Source organism: Pseudorca crassidens, chromosome 2 (genome assembly GCF_039906515.1).
Source record: "Pseudorca crassidens isolate mPseCra1 chromosome 2, mPseCra1.hap1, whole genome shotgun sequence".
Taxonomy (NCBI): domain Eukaryota; kingdom Metazoa; phylum Chordata; class Mammalia; order Artiodactyla; family Delphinidae; genus Pseudorca; species Pseudorca crassidens.
Window position 1 is genome coordinate 130,603,930 of NC_090297.1, and position 21,263 is coordinate 130,625,192.

At 45.1% G+C, this 21,263-nt stretch overlaps 1 protein-coding gene across 2 annotated transcripts in view; it reads right to left on the bottom strand.

Moving 5' to 3' along the window:
• The window catches only part of TNR (tenascin R), a 415,801-nt gene that overhangs the window by 185,669 nt on the left and 208,869 nt on the right, over positions 1–21,263 (bottom strand). For both annotated transcript variants that reach the window (XR_010941221.1, XM_067728715.1), the window contains exon 2: positions 13,967–14,065. The gene's annotated coding sequence lies outside the window, so the exon portion shown is untranslated. The remainder of the gene's footprint in view (positions 1–13,966; positions 14,066–21,263) is intronic.

The following is a 21,263-nucleotide window of genomic DNA, read 5'->3' on the forward strand; positions in this document are numbered from 1 at the left end:
GCAAATGAGTGGAGGGTGTGAGGCGGGAACGTGATGTGGTCAGATTTGCGTTTAGGGAAGATCACCTGGCGGCTGTGAGGAAAGTGTCCTGGAGGGGAGGGAGGCCGGAGAAGGTAAGGTTCGAGTCTGAATGGGGCTATGGACAAAGATGCTCTTTTTCTTTCCATTTTTATTTATTTATTTTTATTGGAGCATAATTTCTTTACAATGTTGTATTACTTTCTGCTGTACAACGAAGTGAATCAGCTATATGTGTGCATCTATCCCCTCCCTCTTGGAATGTAGTTGCTGTACAATATTACGTAAGTTACAGGTGTGCAATATAGCGACACGCAATTTTTAAAGGTTATACTCCATTTATTATTATTATAAAATATTGGCTATATTCCCCATGTTGTACAATATAACCTTGTAGCTTATTTTCTACCTATTAGTTTGTACCTCTTAATCCCCTACCCCTATATTGCCTTTCCCCCCTTCCCTCTCCCCACTGGCAACTACTGGTTTGTTCTCTATAAAAGATGCTCTTTTTAAGAAAAGACTAGCCTTAGGGATAAACTAAGGCTTATTCTAAATTGGGATGAGAGCATTTCATAAAGTTATAAATTCAGAATTTATTCAGTTCACCTGAAAAAGCGTTAAGGAAATAATAGAAAAGCGGCAAATGCTGAAGGCTCTTGTTGGTTGTCGCAATATGTTCTTTTGGCTCCAAAAGAGTTTGTGGACCGAGAATAGATGGAAGCTAGGACTGTGTTTAATATGCAATTTTGTATTGTTATCATCGGCTGTGATTATAGGCTTGACTCCTGGTTTTTCATTCAGAGCCATTTATTCAGAAAATCTCTTATTCAGAATTTGAGTTCGTTCCTCATTAATTCAATGGCAGCTTTCTGTAGCCCAGTGCTTGAATTACCTAATAGGACCTGCCTGAAATGATTAACATAAGAGGATGCCGTGGGGTTGTATTTGATATAAATGATTTGTTTCCCGAAGTTGTCATTTTATTAAAGGGGGACCCAGTGAACCACCTTTGCAAATGAAGGCAAGGTCCCAGCTTCCGTGAGGTACCTGGGAGGTTAATGAACGATTAGCAGCTGACAAACGGCAACATGGCCGGGGAAGAAGGTGGTGTTTCTCAGGTGGTGGGTCAGCATCCCTGGGAAAGTGAGGCCTCATTCTGAAAGGGCTGGGGAGCCCCTTTCTGATAAGCGTGGTGACCATGGAGAGAGAGAGAAGTGTAGAGTGGGCCCACACGGGGCTCAGGAACTCACACTCCAGCACAGCCTCAATCCTACTGCTTGGGTTATTCCCAAGTGGATCAAGTAGGGGTGGAGTGCCAGAACTCCCCTAAGGGAATGGGGATGATGCTCTGGGTTTCTGTCCCTCTGACACAGAGCCAGGCAAGCTGGTGCTAACACGACCTGAGTTTTTCTTCTGAAGTGACCTGTGGACTTTGTACTAGAATCTTTCAGTAACTTGCTGGTCTCTTTAAGAGCTGAAGGGAACAGGAAGAATTGGAACACAGGCTGCTGCGAAATATTCTTTCATTTTGTTCAGCAATTGGAAAAAACACACGTTTTCTGCGTCATGCATCGTTTAGTCATTATACCCATTTTCTAATTTTGTTGGTTTCGGTGTAAACATAGGTATGCATGCCCAACTTATATGCCATTTAAGGACAGAAATAATTTGTACTTCCCCAAACATAAATTGAACATTTCCATGGTATTGATGCTTTCTAATCCCAGAGAATGCTGAAGAACAAAATAGCCCACCGAGGGCTGGGCAGGACAGACCTTCAAAAGACAGCATGCCTAGATCCATATGCGTTCCCATAACTAGAGGTACTTGAGACATTTTTTATGGACGTTTTCGTTTCTCCTTCCCACTCCATTTCCTCCTCTGCTCCCCTCACGTATATTTCAGTTCCTATATCGCTTTATTCCTTCTATTCTAGAGGAAGTAGGGTCCAGTGGCCCAGTGCTGCCTGTTGCCACAGTGCCGTTTTAGGAATCCCTTGCTGGGGCACTGCTTAAGTCAATTGTGTGCCTCTTCATTGAGGGAAAGGCACCTGTGCAGGTGGAGGGGCAAGCAGGTAGAGGATAATTTTCTACTGAGAAGGAGAGGCTTCTAAGTGCTGCTCAAATCCCACTGTTAGGACAAATCTACTGAAAAGATTGGTTTGGCCTATACCCATGAAATAGGCTTCCCCTACCTCTTACCTAACCTTCTTATAAGGGCCACAGGCTGACACTTAGACAGTGGTACCCACACTGGACCACATGAGAAAATTTCCACGGGAGTTTTAAAATGCAGATTCACAGGCCCTGTCCCTAGCCAACAGAATTAGATTCTCCATGAGGTGGGACCTGTGAGTCTGTATTTTTGTAAAAGATTTATGAGTGGTTTGGATGTAGTTGATCTGAGAGGTGGCATTTAGGTACCAAAGGCAGAGCACACCCGTGTTTCCTAGAGGTCTCCTTGTACAGACAGTGAGTCCATGTGGCTGTCTGTGCTCCCTTCATGGGTTGTACATCTTGCCCATGTCTCCTGATCCCCGATGTACGTCTGGGACCATCTGTTTTCAGGTATACAGTGTATGCTCTGTGTACGTCTCTAGGCTGCTTGATGCAGAAATACCAGCAGCATCAGGGGGCTTTGTGAATGGCAGTGCCCAGGTTCCTTTGCAGAGCCCACATCAGAGCCTGCCTGGCCAGAACACCAGCATGAGCTGCCCCAGACTCTCTTCCCACCGAAAGGTCTCAGAAGTTAAACAGTGAGCCCAGAGGATTAAGGTCCCACTTCTCCACTTGGAAAGGGCATTTTCACTTGGTGAAAAATATAAAAAAGAAATAAATAATTCTCTGTATACATTCACTGCTGCTGCAAACTCATGCATTTCGCAGACATTTTGTTTACACAACTGCTCACAGAAGTACTATATCTGAGGTAGAGTGTTGTCATGCCTAATTTTAAAACGAAATTTAGATTGTAAGCTGGAACTGTGGCTGCAGCCATGTCTGTTCATCCCGAACTTGCTTCATGCACGACAAATGCCTTGTACAAGCAAGAGCAGCTGTACTAAAGCCAAATAACCCGCGGGGACGTGTCTAGTGAACAGCCCTCAGGTACCTCAGTCCTGGGACATACAGGTACATATGTCCATACTGGGCCACCCTCAATCCCACCCCCATTCCTCCTCTGGTCTCTCCCACTATATAGATCACGGGATGGTATCTTTAAATACCACCACCAGGCTCCTGATTTTCCTGGCGGTCATTGTCCTTTCCATTAACATCATTATCTTAGTCGAGGGTCCATTAGAACTCCTACTGTAATGAGAACTTGGGGTGTAGCTGTTCATTACTTTCCTGGTCACCCACAGCTCCAGCTGTCGTGATGAATGCTCTGCATACAATTCTCACTTGTTTCACACAGTCCCTCTTGCTTCCATTAAGATAATCATCCTTTCCCCCCCACCCAACTCTGTAGTCATCACCTCATTATAACTCCATTACCTTTTAGCATCATCTACATTATAATTCCATTACCTTTCCCATCACCACCATTACCTCCCTTATCACCCCCTCTACATTTCAGTTGCCCTCACCTTCTCCTTTACAGCCACCAGCTTTTCAATTACAGGTCCATTATCTTTATTATTACCTCTGTTACAATCATAATTGTCCCCATAACAATTTCCATGTCTTTCTCCACCCTTCTGCAATGCAAGACCTTGGCCACCTTTGAAAAAGCTACAGGCGTCCCTATTACACACTAGACATGTACTCCAACATCTCCACTAATGTTAGAAGCCCCTGTTTTCCTACATCAAATCACCCATGATAATGTTAATCACAGAAGTTCTGCTACTTTCCGTGGTGATTTCCCTATCGCCTTTGTTACTTTTATCTACCACTCACTGCTCCATCCTCATTTCTCTTTCAGTGACTGCCAAACAGTCATAATCCTCCTCTGAAAAAGACACCGACATCTCATCTGTTCAGCCCTGTGTTACAGTTGCCTCTCTGACTGCAAGCGTCCTAACTACCAGTTTCTTCTTCAAAGCAGTTCAAGGCCCTATTAATATAACCAGCGATGCATATTGCATTTCTAATACTCCAGTGTGTGTGTTTGGGGGAGTCAAGTTGCTTACCATTGCCCTGTTTTTTCCATTAGATGGTAAGGTCATGGTGGACTAGACCTCATTGCCTTTCCAGAGCACATAGCAGCTGGTTAAAGTTAGCATTCCGAAAGCGTGGTTGATTGAATGGCTCTTCCTTTATCTTTATACTCGCGGTCTATTGCTGTCGCATTGATCACTATCAAAACCTCATCAATACACTCTTTACGATTTCATTACCTCAAGCTCCTCCTCTTGGAGGAGAGCTACATCTACTCGTCCATTTCTGGGCCATTATCTCAATAATTATCATGGCTTCAATGGCAGTAGCTCCATTACAACTCCATTACCTCTCCTTGATTAAGGAGAGATAGGCCACTCCACCACGATGCCCTGCTTCCCTGCCAGAACAGCCTTCGGCCTCCACAAGGAATTACCAAGTCTGTGTAGCCTCTTCCTGGCAGTCATCCATCACTGCACGAGTGATACACTCTCGGCCGAATGTGCCAGGGTTCGGATGACAAAAGGCAGCTTTTACTTCCCGGTGTCTCGCTGTATGCTCTCACATGCATCCTTCAGGGTAGTGCGTATGTGGAGGAACTGTGGATTCAAACTGCCTGGGTCCAAACGCCCACTCTGCCACTTACTAAGTTGTTTGAACCTTGGGCAAATTAGTTAGCTTTTCGGTACCTCCATTTCCTTGTCTATAGAATGGAGATAATACTACCTATTATGACTGGTCGTTGGGAGGAGTAAATGAGTGAATGCCTCAAGTAATCAAAACAGCACTTAGCAGATAGAAAGCACCCTGCAAACCTTAACTTTTCTCAGGGCTCCATTTTCTTCTGGCCAGAAGAGGGAGGGTTGGACTAGAATAATCTCTAAAGTCCTAGACTGAACATTTGATGGGTCTGTGCTTCTGGTACCCGATTATCAGAGTTCTCACGGAGTTTCAGCATCACGGTCCGTCAGTCATTTCCCAGCCTCACTGTAGGCTGCTGACTCAGCTGGGGAGCAGGGCACTCCCTTGGCCCATGGCCACAGTTGTTCTGCATTCTGGGTGATCTCTAGGCATTTTCTTCTCTGCGCCTAATGAAAGACTTGCTGTGGTTTTGCGGTGGCTGGACTGGACTTAGCTTCACACACATAGCTTCAGCCGCCACCTGCACGGCCTCCCAAGCCGCCCTGCCCTGCTAATCTTGTCCTCCTTTCTGTCTCCTCTTTGATCTCTGAAGCAATGCTGAGGGTTCGCAGGTGGAACCTGAATATGCCCAACTTTAACGTGGGAGCTCTCCAACCAGCCAGGGCTGCTCCAGGCCACACTACGAAGGAGACGAAGTTTGATTCTGGCTTTGCTCCATCATGATTTTCTCTCTGTCTCTCTTTCTGGCTCGATTCTCTACCCCTCCTTCTGCTCTTTAACTAGCCAGACCATCCGCCACTTGCACGGGACACCCACCTCCATCCTGCCTTACCTAGCACGGCCCCATGTTCCAAAATTATTTTTCCCTCTTCTCCCACCATCATTTCTTCTCCTCTTCTCTGCATTTTTCTCCTCCAGTGGCCTTTAGACAGAAGATGATCTAATAAAATAATGGTGATTCTAGGGTGGGTAAATGGGTCTCTCTGGGGACGCCTGCCTTTCAGAAGGGACATTTGGGAAAGGCAACGCCTTAATAAGACTATATGTCAAATGGTATAATTTCGGACACATAGCAGAACGGGGTGTCTTATTTTTTATTTTATTTTCTTAAAATTTGAGAGGGGGTGAAGGCAGGGTCGGGGAGTAATTTTCAGGGCAAGGAGATTTCACCATGCCAATCAAAATATATTTTGTGGGCAATTCCTGCTCTCTCTGTAAAACCCACTTAAAACGCATCCAATAAATTATACATAATTCACCAAGCTCTCCATTTCTCAGAGGCTACTGGAAGCTTCAGCTAATGAGGCCATCTCATCTGTTGTGAAGTTTCTGTGGGTTCTTAACACCCAATTGTTAGTAATATGAGAATTCAGTTGTCAAGGATCAGTCTGAAGTGTGTGAGGCTTTCAGTGTAAACAACATACCTCTCACGCAAACAAGAGGAAAAAGATGCCTCGCTTTGCGATTACAGAGACAACAAAAATTGGCTGGCGCTAGTCCAATTCTACAGAGACATCTGGGACTACAGAAATATTGTCTGCCTCTAAATTGTTGGTCTTTGGCCAAGACAATCCAAAGGTTGGCACAGGTGCCCAGGGGGATGTGAGGCAGCTGTGGTAGCTGCTCTGCCGTCACCATCATCAGCAACTTTTCCTTCTCCTGTTCTCTTTCTTCCTCTTCTCTTAGTCTGACTATTTTCCATAGTCCGAGGAGTCACACTCACTTTGCCCTCCTGGCTTTGTACCACCTTTGCTTTTAAGGCTTAGCTCGAATGAGGTCTTCTTTGGCCATCTCCACTTCCCTGAGCCTTGTGACACTCACTCTGTCTTGGTTCTTAGCAACTAACACAGCCAATGCCAGAGTGCAGGATTTAGTACCTCGTATATTGTTGTGCATTGGTATTTCACTGGTTTTCTGGGTTGAGAATTGTCCTCTTGACTAGATCCTGAGCTCCTTGAGAGTGGGAACCATGATAGGTGCTTTTGTGTGGCCCTTGCACATATTTTTATACTTGACACACAGAAATTACTCAATAAAGTCTCCCTAACTGGGTCTTGTGCTCCTTTCTCTTATTTTGTCCTTATCTGCTTTGCCTGTCCCTTTAGCCACCGCATTCCATTTTCCCTGCTCTTCCCCACTGCCTAAGTGCCCCAGGCTGGTGGTGCTCTCACCACTGTGTAAGCGTGTTGGATGCATCCAGGGTTAGGAGATTTCTGACTCCTAGTTCCCCAGGAGCTAGGGATTGTTTTCAAGAGTGACCACCTGGATACTGCGCTAGGTAGGACTAACTCCCGGCCAGTCCGAATCCTTTGGTTTGGCATGAGAGGGCAAGAGAGAGGAGCTAACCTCTAGGTTATAAAAAGCTGCCGCAGGCCTTCCCTGGTGGTGCAGTGGTTGAGAGTCTGCCAGCCGATGCAGGGGACACGGGTTCGTGCCCCAGTCCGGGAAGATCCCACATGCCGCGGAGCGGCTGGGCCCGTGAGCCATGGCCACTGAGCCTGCGCGTCCAGAGCCTGTGCTCCACAACGGGAGAGGCCGCAACGGTGAGAGGCCCGCATACCGCAAAAAAAAAAAAAAAGCCGCCGCAATAAAAGCTGTTATGGGGCCAACTGGATCCACACATAAAAAATTCAGTTTTTTATGTAAAAAATGTTTTATGTAAGTGCTGGTTAACTTCTTACAAATCTGTTAACAGTACTGTTGATACTTTCATTTGGGGAAAAAGCCAAACCATTTAGATGTGCTTTGATGACATACCAAAGGGTAAATTTACATAAGTGTTTTCACTATAAATACGGGTCCTGCCTAGGATCAATTCTCATCAGTATGTTGGAAAGCAATTTCAGTAAGTACTCAGCTTAATCAGTTCGTATCTGCTCATTGACCTTCGGGATTCTGTGCAAGTCCCATCATGCAGTGTGCTCTGTGATTCTCTGTCTCTTCAGACAGCGTATTTCTCAATATTTGTCCATGGCTTTCACAGTCAGTCAATGCAATCAACTCTTCCCTCCTTTCAACCGCTTCCCTTGCCTGGGGAGGTGAGAGCCGAGCAGCGCTTCTGCCACATGGTGTGTTAGAGAACACTTGTTTACTATTTCCCTAAACTCTGGAGAACTAAGAAGATAGCAAGGCATTCTGGGATAATAAAAATAATGGGAAAAGAGAAAAAAAAATTATCAGCTTGTTTACACAATTATGAAAATGATGAGCACTTATACATGGCTGTTTCCTCAATTATTCATGGTTTGAAGCTCTTAAAAATTCAATTAAACTAAATAACCTTTTCTTCAGCACTTATTCTGAGCAAGGTAGTGTAATTTGAGGAAGGGGAGACAAAGACACAATTTGATAAGGAGAATCAGAGAAATACACAGGTGACCATAGAGCACAAGTTGAGTGAGGTCAATAAGAAAAGCACAGTAGATGCCCTGAGGGTTTCAAGCGGGAACCACATCTGTTTGGGTGAATCCAAACGGGATTTGTAGGGGATGGAGGACATTGTGTTAACATCTCCTCTTCTCCAACCCCAGGGCCACTCTTTGAGTTCAGGCCTCTCTCCATCTTATCTGGATGATGAGAGCAGCTTTATATCTGATTTCCCTGCTTTAATTGCTGCTTCCAGTGATCTTTATAAACGGCAGTCTGATTACCGCGTCACTCCCTGGCTTTGACCCCTGCATTGTCTGCAAGAAAGCGTTAACGTTTCTCAGGATCTCACCTTGAAGACTAAATATCTGTCATGCTCTGTAACCTCAACGCAGAGCTTGTCTGGCTGTCCTGTACCTAGTGCTGTCTACCTGTCGCACTGCCTCAGTGGCTTCAGTGACCTTGCCCACAGTAGTGCTTCTACCGGGACTGTCCCCCACTTCTCTCCCTTTCTCTTCTCCCTTCCTGGGTTCCTCATGTGTCTAGAGAGCTCCTATGACACGTTCTTTACCGCCCTCCACCCCCAAGATAGGGCTGATGATTCCCGTCCTGCCCGACTGCAGTACACGGCACCGTCGTCCCACTTTCACACGCTTTGTAATTTGGGGAGGGGATAAGCATGCTTGCCTGCCTTATAAGACTGTGTCCTCCTTGTGGTCAGGATCCAGACTGGGCGTGGCACTTAGTATGTGCTCCATGCTCATTTGCTGAATTCACTTGAATGTGTTGCATGGGCGGGTAGGATGCACCATTTTCCGTGGGGTTAAAGAGGGACAATATGGTAAGAAGTGAATGTAGAACATTCTTTCAGAGTTTGGGATAAAAGAAAAAGATAGGAAGTCAAGGGAAAGCTGTCTCTGTATGTTTGCTGTGGAGAGGAGACTAAGGGCTCCATGGAAGAGTTTAGCCTTGTCAAGGAGCAGGGACTTTTCTGTCCAGAGAGACAGGACAAAGCAAGTCAGTGAGGATGAGGAAGCCCTTTGGGAAGGAGAGGAGCAAACGTAAGCGATGCTCTTTTTATGTGGTCCCAGGCTTAGCAAAGGGAGAGGTGAGCTGGAGGGTAAACTGCTAGCGGACACACCCAATACTGGTACATTTTTCCCCTTGTAAACTGCAAGACGTTGTGACAAAACACAAATATTCAAAACACTTTCATGAGCAGTGGCCTCTTAGATACTCTGCTCTTTATAAAAGTTTATCACCATTGAATGGGGTGCTTAACTTGCTCTGGGGCAGGGCTGAGCATGGAGGCTCTGCGGAGACCCCTCTGACACTCCTCTTTCCCCTCCCACTCTGTGCAGAACAGGACAGGTGAGCTCTGTCCTGGCCGAGGTTGATCCGAGGTTTGGGAGAGTTACTCACACCCTGCCAGTCTGGAGCCCTACTATGCTTCTCCTCTTCATCTCTGTTTTTATGAGGCAGCTGGAGCAGCCGTTCATGTTCAAACTGTAGTTTCTGTTCGAATCCACTCCAACCAGAGTTTAAACGGATTACCCGTATTTTCCTCCTGAAACTCCCTCAAAGGCCCCTGAAGGCTGGGTGAGTTTGGGACTCTTAGGGCCAGAGCAGGAGAAGTGAGTGAACCCACAGCTGTGTCCAGGCTCAGGTTCTCCCGTTCACTCCTAGCTGGCTCTTTGGAATTCTTAGCTTCACTTCCAGAAAACATGGCAGATGGTCTTTCCCCACTGGAATGCAAATGCAAGGTTTAAGCTCAAGGTTTGGCTTCTTCTGAAAGGGTGTAAGAGCAGCTATATCTGGTGAGCCTTCCAAAAGGAAGCTTACATTCAGGGGCACTCCTGTGATGACCACCTCCATCAAAAGGGCAAGCCATGATTTTAAGAGCCTCCAACTTTTACTCTGAGGACACCCAGTGGTCTGGTTTGGTTGGGGAAAGATGAGGAAGAGAAGACAACTCAATTGTTGTTTATTTGTTTGTAAGAATACATTTCTCTCGACACAGAACCATCTGTTCCTGTTCACCTTGGGTTGGTTTCCCACTCCATCCCCTCCCATTCTGTTTTTAACTTTTTCTAAAACTTATGGAAGAGTGTTAAATTGGAAGGTGGTCATATCCTTCCCAGCACTGAACCCACTTATGAGAGGTACAGAGCGAGCTGAACAAATGAACCAAGATGGAACGTTCATACTTTTGACCATTTTATATTAGTCTCAGCAAAAATCAGGTATTAAAAACATCAATATTGAATTAAATGACCAAATAGTAGTTGCCCAATAAAGGTTTGTTGCCTGGAACTGAAAGTTATCCCAGAGTGCAGGAGTACAGAGAGTTTTCCCGTAGATTATCACTCATAGATTAGAATTCTGTGCCCTGTCCCTAACTTACCTTTCCTCGAAAATGCATAATCATGGAGACACATCTGCACACAGAATCCTAGACCTTTAGAGATGAAAGAGATCTTATAGATGCACAGAAACCTAGTGTCAGGCTGCAGAAAAACATGGGAGAGGGCAGTTCTTCAAAACCTGTCTGCGGCCCAGAGCCGTCATGAAGCTGGGAGCCCAGCTCCCCAAATATCACATTTATCTCAATTTGGCAAGAAGCTGAAAGCCTATCTGGGCCCATTTAAATTCTAATGTTATTAAGGGCTCATCTAATCAGCTTTTAAAGTAAGCTGCTTTCAAATGCACGGGGAATGAAGGTAGGGCAGCTGCAGGCTGAGTAAGACAGTTCACACCAGCCTGGTGAAGGCACCTCTGTTCCAGTTGCCAAAGAGCCAGGAGGTGACCTGCTGGCTTTCCTGTTTGGTAACTCGTGCAGTTCCAACACCAAACTGTGCTGGTGAACAGCTCTTTGTAAGAACAGGGGAGGGGGCTAATCTGGACAAATCATGCTCTCCTGTGAGGTCAATCATACACATGTGACAAGGCTTGGCAGAGAAAGACTGGCCTCTGTGCTTTGAGATTTAATCAACAGAGCAGCTGGTGGTCATCAGGATACTGCATCCTATAGATTTCTGAGAAGTCCCACCCTCAGGAGGGCCAGCAAGATCCATCACCCCTGCCTGGACCTACCTGCAGTTTTTAGCTGGCTTCAAGGTAAGCCTCTTATATCCAGCTGTGGCTTGACTCTTCCTGGACCCAGGAACTTGGGTCAGACCGACACTGAAATGGAGCTTAACCCTGTGTGTATATGGCTCTAAAGTGGTTTAGGATTACAATTCTAATTCTGACACCAATTCGGATGTGTGGGTTCCCCCACACACACCAAGCAATTCTTTGACACCAGGTGGGTGTCCTACCATTCAACTCAGTTCCGACACTATCTACCCGGAGAGCATCAGACTCCACAGTTTGAGGGTGCAGTCCCACAAGACTACCCTCCACTTCAGGTGCCAATCACAGGTCCAGGTTGTCACCTGTGCTTCTGACCTACTGGCTACATATTGGAGGTTCCCACAACACCCTCCTCCAGTTCTATTAATTTGCTAGAGTGACTCACAAAACTTGGGAAACCACTTGACTCACAAGATTACTGGTTTATTATGAAGGATATTAAAGGATATGAATCGACAGCCGTATGAAGGGATACACAGGGGAGGTCCCAAACAAGGCTTTTCAAAGGAACTTCTGTCCCTGTGGGGTTTGGGGCCCAGCATGGTAGTACGTGGAAGCATTCTAGTTCACCAACCAGAAGCTCTCAGAACCCCTTTTGGGCTCTTATGGAGGCTTCATTACATAGGCATGATTGATTGAATCATTGGCCATTGGTGATTGAAATCAATCTCCAACTCCTCTCCCCTCCCCAGAGGTCAGGTAGGGGTGGGGCTGAAAGTTCCAACTCTCTAATCACATGATCGGTTCCCCTGGCAACTAGCCCCCATCCTTAGGAGATTTCCCAAAATCACCTCATCTAACAAACTCAGCTGTGCTTGAAAGGGGTTTTGTTTCAACCACAAAACACCTATTTCACTCTGTTGCTTAGGAAATTTCAAGAGTTTTAGGAGCTCTGTGCCAGAAACAGCATGAAGACCAAATATGTATTTCTTGTTATAAATCACACGGTCACAGGGATCATCCCCAGGCCCTGCTTTAAACTTCAATCTCATCCTTGACTTTCCGGAGCATTCTCTGATTCGACCTGTGGATTGATTCTACAGGAGGGACGGGGGCAGGGTCCTCATTGCTGCAGTAAGGCTGCCTCCAGATATCATGTGATGTTGGTCTCCATCCCTCTCCCACCGTCCATCTTCTGCACACAGGCTTCTCAGATCCCCCGTGGAGTCTCATTCAGGCTGGTAGGGTCCTGGGTTTTTCATCCTTCTAAACCCTCCATCAGATATCATCATCAGATGTCAGGACTAAATGAAAATATGTGGCTTTCTTGCCAAGCTCGTAATTTGTCTCACATTTAAACCAATATTCTTTCAATATTTATTCAGCATCCATCTAGAGGATGATAGTGCCCCAGATCCCACTGAACTCACCTTATTCAGAAGTCAGTTCTGAGCCCCACTATTTTTATTTAAGCAAGTTTCTTTGAGAGGGTGGGAGTTGGGAGAGTTTAACCTTTCATTGCAAATAGTTTGTCAAATGTCCTTTTAGCTATACAAATACTGGCTCTGAGTAGAGAGCTGTTAAGTAAAAATGTCTTCATCCTAATAGCTACCTCTAGTTGCTGCCCAGATGGTCCACCCTATTCCAACTCTGCTTAGTTGCAGAGAACTTGATCTCAACCAGCTGTTAGCCTAGGAGCACCAAATTAACACATTCACTCTTAAGTGTGAATGGCTGATAGCCAACTTAGTGCAATGAGGTCTCGTGAGTGTGTACGTACATTCAAAGGTGTTTTCAATGGCCTGGGGTACTTTGTGGTCAAGTGTCCCCAAGTGAGGCAGGATGTTGCTGAGGACATTCTGGGTTAATTCAAACGTGGGGCTTCATAAAAGACTTGTCTTACTGCTGTAGAGTACCACGATAGATAATGAGAGCATGATGAGTCTGAGGAACGAAATGAGTTTTTCCTGAACAAACTTTAGCAATTTTATGAACAAATACAAAAGGCTGGTGGGTATATTATCATTGTTTTGTACAATAAAAAAAAGCCGCAACCTGTTGAAATGTTCCCAATTCAGTGTATCAAGTTTGAGCGCCAAGAAAAGTTATTAAAGAAGCAAAATATTCATTGTGCCTGTCAACTCTGTGAATCCTCAGAGCCTTCTCCCATGGACCATATTTTAGAGGTTATTATTTCAACCTGAAAATTCTTTAGATATATATATATGTGGTATGAAAAAGGAATTAGGAAAACTTGTAAATTAAAGGAAATAAAATGACAGCTTCTTCCTCTGGCCATATAAATAGTTATGGATAGAGATATAGAGGTGGATATTCTTTCATAATACTTTATTAGAGCTTCTGGAGCTCAAGAAATTTTAGAGTCAGGCTGGTTAATAGTTTAGCACTGATTCATGCAGGCTCAGAGCAAGCGCAGTTGGGTTAGGTAGCAAGTCTAGCCCCTTGGAGGGGCTGAGTGCAGTAACGCACCTTTATGACCAACTACGTTATGAAATACATTTCCAAAATGTTTTATGAGAAGCCAAAACCTTGATGTCCGGTTTCTCCAGCTTTTTCTGAGACAGCATGAAGCCCAGGGGAGCTAATGTTCTTTGACTACCTCACTGCAGAGAGACTGTCCCCCAGGCTGTTGCTGCAGTGACAAGGAACCTCAAATCCTGGGAATATGCGGTCACAAGTGAAAGCCTCAGACTGACCATTGCAATGATGGATGGTAAAAGGTTCACAGAAAATGGTACCTTTAGCGATGCTGTCTTCGATGTTTTCTCTTTTCCGCACGTTCTTTTATCCTAACACCAAAAGAGAACTGGTCTCTGCAGTCACGGTGATATGGCCACCTGAAACAGGAACAAGGGAGGAAAGAAATTATGTTTATGGTTTCAGAATAAGGAACCTTGGTTTCCCTTTCCATCTCAACTGCCACATCTCCATTTCGAGAAACTTGGAGGTAAAATGTGGATTCCTAAAGAAAACTGTTATTTACTGTTTTTCTTTCCTCTCCAGAGAGTTCTACTTACTTCATTAGTTTTCTTTCATTCATTCTCATAGCTTTGCAATGGAGTGGCAAATATTTAAGCTAAAAATTCTACAAAAGGATTGTAAATCCAGAAATGTGTTTTACGTAGCAAATCCCTTCTGAGATCTTTGAAGGTGGCTGTGGTTACGTGCTTAGATGATCCGATTATGACAAATGCTTGACACTTCCTCTGGGAAGCCTCTCATCCCCCCTAACCCTGAGCCCCTCTCGTGTTCTCCATGTCCGTGACACTCAGTGCTTGCCTAGGTCACAGACATTACCACTCATTGCAAGCTTCTTCATTTGTGCTGTTCTCACTCTGGACTGTCAACTCCTCAAGGGCAAATTCTCTGTCCCAAGCACAATGCCAGCACAGAAAAGTTTAATAAATACTCTTTAAGGAAGTGAATGCATAACAGTCATTTCCTCAGGTTCGAACCACCACCTACAGAAGCAGTGACTTCTCTTGTAAGTGGGGCGCTTCTGTGTCAGCAATTTGTCAGTCTCTTTCAACAGGGCAGGGGAATTGCCTGGCGGTCCAGTGGTTAGGACTTTGTGCTCTCACTGCGGAGGGCCCGGGTTCAATCCCTGGTAAGGGAACTAAGATCCCACAAGCTGTCGGTGTGGCCCAAAAAATAAAATTAAAATTAAAAAAGAAATAAAGAAAATAAAGAGGGCCTCTCTGCAAAATTTGGACAAGCCACTCCCTGCACCCCCTACACAGTTCCCACGGATCAACCCACAGTCCATAGCAGGATGATTATGCCTTCAAGGGCTTGCTTCCCACAAGCCCTTCTGACCCTTCTCCAAGTGGACCCTGAGCTTCAGGGATCTCATTTATAGGCGCCTGAAGAGGCTACTTAAAAATCAAGCAGCACTGAGGGAGGAAGGTGCAGACTTTTGGCTAAGGTGTAGGCTTGCTCATCTAAGCTGCTCCTGAAGGAATGAACCTTCCCTGGAGGACCCCGTGGAGACTTAGAATTGAAGGAAAGATCCTTTAGCTCTGGAAGGGCAGATAGGTTTCATCTCTGGAGAAGACTCCAGAATATCAGCAGTGCAGTGGCTGCCTGGAGAGTGGGGCTGGGAAGGATTGGGAGGCTATGTCATTGGGAAGAAGAGTGGTCGTCAAGGTGTCGTCAGTGCCCAGGGTGGGGAGTGTTGGAGGTGACATGAATACCAGGTACTTTCCTCCTCTGATTCTAATCTGGCTGCTCACCAAAAGAAGCACTGCAGATCCTTAGGACAGTGTAGTTCTGATATTAGAAAATCTCTCTTTCCATGGAATTAAAACTCCCTCTCCTTTTTACTTACACCCACTGACCCTTTTATTTCTCATCCTGTCTGTGAGGTGGGGACCTCATTCTTAGAAAAATCCAATCTCTTTTGAACCAACTAAGTCAAAAGTCATCAAAAGGGCTTCCCTGGTGGCGCAGTGGTTGAGAGTCTGCCTGCCAATGCAGGGGACACGGGTTCGTGTCCCGGTCCGGGAAGATCCCACATGCCGTGGAGCGGCTGGGCCCATGAGCCATGGCCGCTGAGCCTGCACGTCTGGAGCCTGTGCTCTGCAAGGGAGAGGCCACAACAGTGAGAGGCCCGCGTACCACAAAAAAAAAAAAAAAAGTCATCAAAAGTATTGGCTAAATCCCCTTCAGTTTAGCTCATTCAACACTGATACCTTCAATTCAGCACGCTATTTTATTATTATTTCTCTGACTAGATATAGGCGCGGCCATTCATTCGTTCAACTCACATATATTTGTTTACTATATTTTAAATACCTTTATTTGATATTCTTGAAATTATGAAAGTGATAATTGCTCATTGTAATAAGTGAATCCATATGAAGATGTATACCAGAAAAGCTAATAATTTACCCCTAGCCTCAGCCCCTTGATGTAACATTTTATTTCATTAAAAATTTTTTTTATATTGCAAAGCAGAAATACAGACATAGAGAACAAAGGTACAGATACCAAGGGGGAAGTGGGGAGTGGGATGAATTGGGAGATGGGGATTGACATATATACACTATTGATGCTATGTATAAAATAGAAAACTAATGAGAACCTACTGTATAGCACCGGGAACTCTACTCAGTGCTCTGCAGTGACCTAAATGGGAGGGAAATCAAAAAAAAAAAAAGGGGGGGGATAAATGTATACATATAGCTGATTTGCTTTGCTGTACAGTAGAAACTAACACAACATTGTAAAGCAACTATACCCCAATAAAAATATAATAAATAAATAAAAACACCTACTTTCAAATAAGAATATATATATTTCCATACAGTTAAAAAAATTTTTTTTCGTTGAAGTAGAGTTGATTTACAATGTTTCAGGTGTACAGCAAAGTGATTCTTTTATACATACACACATATATATATATATCTTTTCAGATTCTTTTCCATTATAGGTTTTACTTGGTATAGTTCCCTGTGCTATACAGTAGGTCTTTGTTGTTTATTTTTTATTTAAGTAGTGTGTATCTGTTAATCCCAAATTTCCAATTTATCCCTCCCCTCCCTTTTCCCCTTTGGTAACCATAAGTTCGTTTTCTAAGGCTGTGAGTCTGTTTTTGTTTTGTAAATAAGGACACCTGTATCATTATTTTTAGATTCCACATATAAGTGATATCATATGATATTTGTCTTTCTCTGTCTGACTAACTTCACTTAGTATGATAATCTCGAGTCCATCCATGTTGCTGCAAATAGCATTATTTCTTGATGTAACATTTAAATAGACTAGCATGTATCTTTCCACACTGTCATCAGTCCAGTTCCCAGGAAACAGACTGAGACAGGATAAGCACTCTGCAGGCTTATTGAGGCAACTCTTATCGGGAGTACCGGAGCAGAATTGGCTGGAGGGACCTCTGGAGCTGTCCTGCATTGAGAAGGGACAGGCCTTTAGGCCCTACCAGTCTTTGGAGGTGGCTGCCCCCAGGGAGAGGTCAGGAACAACCTTGGGCAAAGCAGCTCCTTTTGGCTCAGGGTGATGCCTGGAGAGGAACTCAGCTGTGAGCCGTCAGCAGCCAGCAGCTGGGAGGTTGAGTGTCTCAGTTGGGTGATGCCTCGCGGCACCCACAATATACATCCTCCCCTGTGCTTATTTAAACCCAGTTATGCATATACATGCAGACATATGGGATGCTTTCGTTTATAGTTTTTAAACTGAAATACTCTGCAACTTGTTTTGACTTAACCTAAGAACATCATCATTTTCCCCCTAATTTATTTACGCACACATACATGTACTTTTACAAGAAGATCATAGTCTACATCTAGGCTTTTTTAGTGAAGTCCCCTTATCTTTTTTCTCAGTTCTTTACCTCTCTCTACCTCCTCTCCTTCCCACACTGTCCATATTACCTTCAACCCCCAGGCTAACAGCATGGAACGTAGACTTTTGTGCTTTCCTTCATGTGTGTATAACCACATGTATACATGTGTGAATAGGGACAGACGTGCTGATTTGGTGTTTTGGTCATTGGCAGCAACTATTTAGTAAGAGCCTTCTGAATGCCCAGGCCTGCACCAGGCACTGGAGATACAAGAAGAGGACACAGCCTCTGCCCTCAAGGAGGTCCTGCCCATGTCAGGGAGAGACCCAGAGATGGTAGTTGTGATGAGGTTCACTTATGGAGGCATGCACTAAACACATAGAGTTATTTGGAGAATTAGAACCAGAAGGCAGGGCTCCTATGTTCTAGTCCTGTGCTCTTTTCCATTTAACTATAGCTTTTAAAAAAAAAAGGTTTCAAACTGTGGGCTGAGAAATAGCCACATTGAATTCAAGCCAGTGTGTGCTGACCTTCCTGAAGTTGTGACCACACTTGCTCTGTAAGAGAAGCTCATAGTGAACCTAACATGCTGGCCCCTGTGATAGAATATGCATGACCTCACTAACAGATCCATTTAATTTGATTAGCAAGCTGTCTAGGCCTGGAGAGATTGCACAAAGGCCTTATCTTGGAGTAGATTTTCACATAACTGGTGACAAGGCAAAGGATACTTATAATGGAAATAGATGCTGACGTGTCACCATGTGGACCATTATTCCTGTGGTTACAAGTTGCAGAAACAAAACTGTGAGCAGAGATGAAACATCCAACACAGGGCTCACGCTCCCAGATCCTTTTAGCCTACACACTTCCAGGAGGGCCCGAGGACAGGAGCAGTGGAACCATAGGAGATGCAAGAAAGACAAAAGAGCACGGTGACCTGGCTCCCTGGCCACTCCAGCAAATTGATGTGTTCTTGCTGCCTGTTCTCTCAACCCATCGTTTATCTGCACTTCCCCTCTTGTGTCCAGTGTTTATCTGCACTTCCCCTCTTAGTGTCCAGCGTTTCTCCCACAGCCATTCTCTGGGGTCAAGTTGTAACAGCTCATCTTTGAAAAAAAGTAACCACCAGTTTTCCTATGAAGTATGTCCAGAAAATGTGCATTGTATTTTCTTTCCTCATCAAATGCTGACCCCTCTGATACTGGATGTGATTTCAGGAACCCGAGGGGCTGGACTTGGACTTTGTCTTGTGGGCTTCCGGCCCCCAACTGTGCAGTCAGAATCCAAGGGCCAGGCAGTCCAGAGAGGAGACCCCGTTGACCCCAATCACAGATTTTCTCCAAAGCCCCATGCTTTTCCCCCTTTGGCGAGGTGAATCATGGGCAGAAGAAAGATGCCACCAGGCCGGGTGAGACACAGCATCTAAAACCTGCAGAGGTTTCAGACCTCACAGCAACAGTCCCTTTTGATATTCAGCATAAACTCCCTTACTGCGATGGTTTTGGTTTGTTTACTGCAAATTGCTGGAGAAGTTTCAGGAATAGCCACGTGATTGCGAGGATGCTGGTCAGCTCTAGATAAAACTATCCAATATGCTAAAGCGTTGTCAGTTCACAGTTTTTCCTGACTCTCACGGTGGTCAGTTGCTGCAAATGGATCAGATTGTGCATGGCCGACAAATTTTACTTAGTCCTTTTAATGAGAAAATGGGAAATTTAGGCAACTATTGGTGATCTGACCTATACTCAGCTCCTAAACTCACAAGGTCTCCTAACAGAAGGGACCTCGAATGACTGTCATCTGGGGCTTCTACACTCAAGCATACATATTTGAATGTTTCTTAGAAGGAGTTCTCTGACCCATTGTTACTGGCGAGACGTTGCAATTCAGTGAGATGTGAAAAGTTCATGAATGCTCCATTTATTATCTATTGTTGCATAACATATTACCCCCCTGGGTCAGGAGCTCAGCAGTGATTTATCTGGGTAGTTCTGGCCCAGAGTCTCTCGCGAGGCTTCCTTTAGGATGTCAGCCAGGGCTGTAGTCACCGGAAGACTTGCTAGGGCTGGAGGATTCGATTCTAAGATGGTTCACTTATATGATCTCGTTGTTGCAGAATGCCTCCTCACGTGGGTCTCTGCCGGGCTGCTTGAGTAGCCTCACAACACGGTGGCTGGCTTCCCCTAGAGCGAGTCATCCAAGAGAAACCCAAGTGGAAGGTACGGGGTCTTTGATGAACTGCCTTGTTAGCATCTCTGCAACATCCTATTCATTACACAGATTAGCTCTACTTAATGTAGGAGGAGACAGCACAAGGGTAAGGATGCTAGAAAGCAAGGATTAATTGGGAGTCCTCTTGAACGTTAGCTACCACAAATGCCCTTTGCCTTTATCGGTAATGGTAAAGACCTGGAAGAAAACATTTCTGTTTCTTTTATCTCCATGGAACAACAAATGAAAGGGCATGAAGTCTGGCTAAAATTCTAGCTCTCACCCGCTACACACTTTTGGAAAACATAGGTATGTAATCCCTCTAAGCACCCCTTTTCTAATCTGTAAAATGGGGATAATAATATTCCCTGCTGTGAGGATTAACTTAGATAACACGTGTAAAGGGCTTAGTTCAGTGTGTGACAAAAGGTAGGAACTCAAAACTTGTTCATTCTTCTCACTTTCCCCCTCCTCCTCTCCTCCCAGGACTATCGTGTACCACCTGAATGATGTGGATAAATGACCCCAACTCAGAGTCAGCCCTCTCCCCACCTTCCCCCATCTCCGCTGCTGGCTTTCAAAGCAAAGGAGGGGCTCAGCCTTGACAGCTGAGGTTTCTTTTTCCCTGAGGAAGATTTGCCAAGGCTTCGTAAAGACAGGATGTGTGAGAGACACTGCAGCTCTTTCATATCTTAATTAGCAATTAATTAAGTGGAGTTGCGGGTGTCTGGGATATCCGACAGACAGGCTCAGTAATTATCTTTTATCATTATTACTAACGGAAAATATGGTCAGGGTGGTTCAGGTTTTCCCAGAATTTCACGTTTAATTGAATGACCCGGTGGAGAATCAAAATGAATAAGCTGCCCTTTCCACACAGCTTTATTTAAAACATTTTGAAATTTGGCTGTGCCTTGCACTCGAGAGCTTTGCTGGCCTGTTATCTTGGGCTACGACCTTTAGCTAGGCCTAGAGGAAGCAGGGTGGGCCCCCTTGGGGTTGCAGGGTCGCTCCAGTAAAGCACACAATTGTATTTTGAAGACAACGTTTCATTAATACCCCTCCGCCCCGATGGAAGATCTCTGTTTGGAGGTCAGAAAAGGGCACTGGTCTAAGGTCTGAGCTGGAGGAGAAGAGAGGTGCTTTTCCAGTGTTGCTATAGTGATACTGGCCCCAGTGTTCCGGAAGTTCCATCCAGGAGGGGCAGAAAGACCCTATTGGGTGATGCTTTCACAACCTCATGGTCATATATGAGGGTTGGCAAGTCAGGGATCCAGAAACTGGCCGCTGCTTGGAGGGTTCTTGGGGTTGAGTTCGCTGGGCGATCTTAGGGAAAGTAAGCTAGGGCTTACTGGTCTCCTCTGTGTTCTGAACCCACACATGGTGGATTCTCCACAGGCATTGTTTCACAGGGTCTAGACAAGCCATTCCAAGGCTTCAGTCTTCTAGAGTTAACTTGGGACAGCTGGACATATGTCAAACTACCATTTCACCCCAGAGAGAGCTGTGCAGCGTTGCCA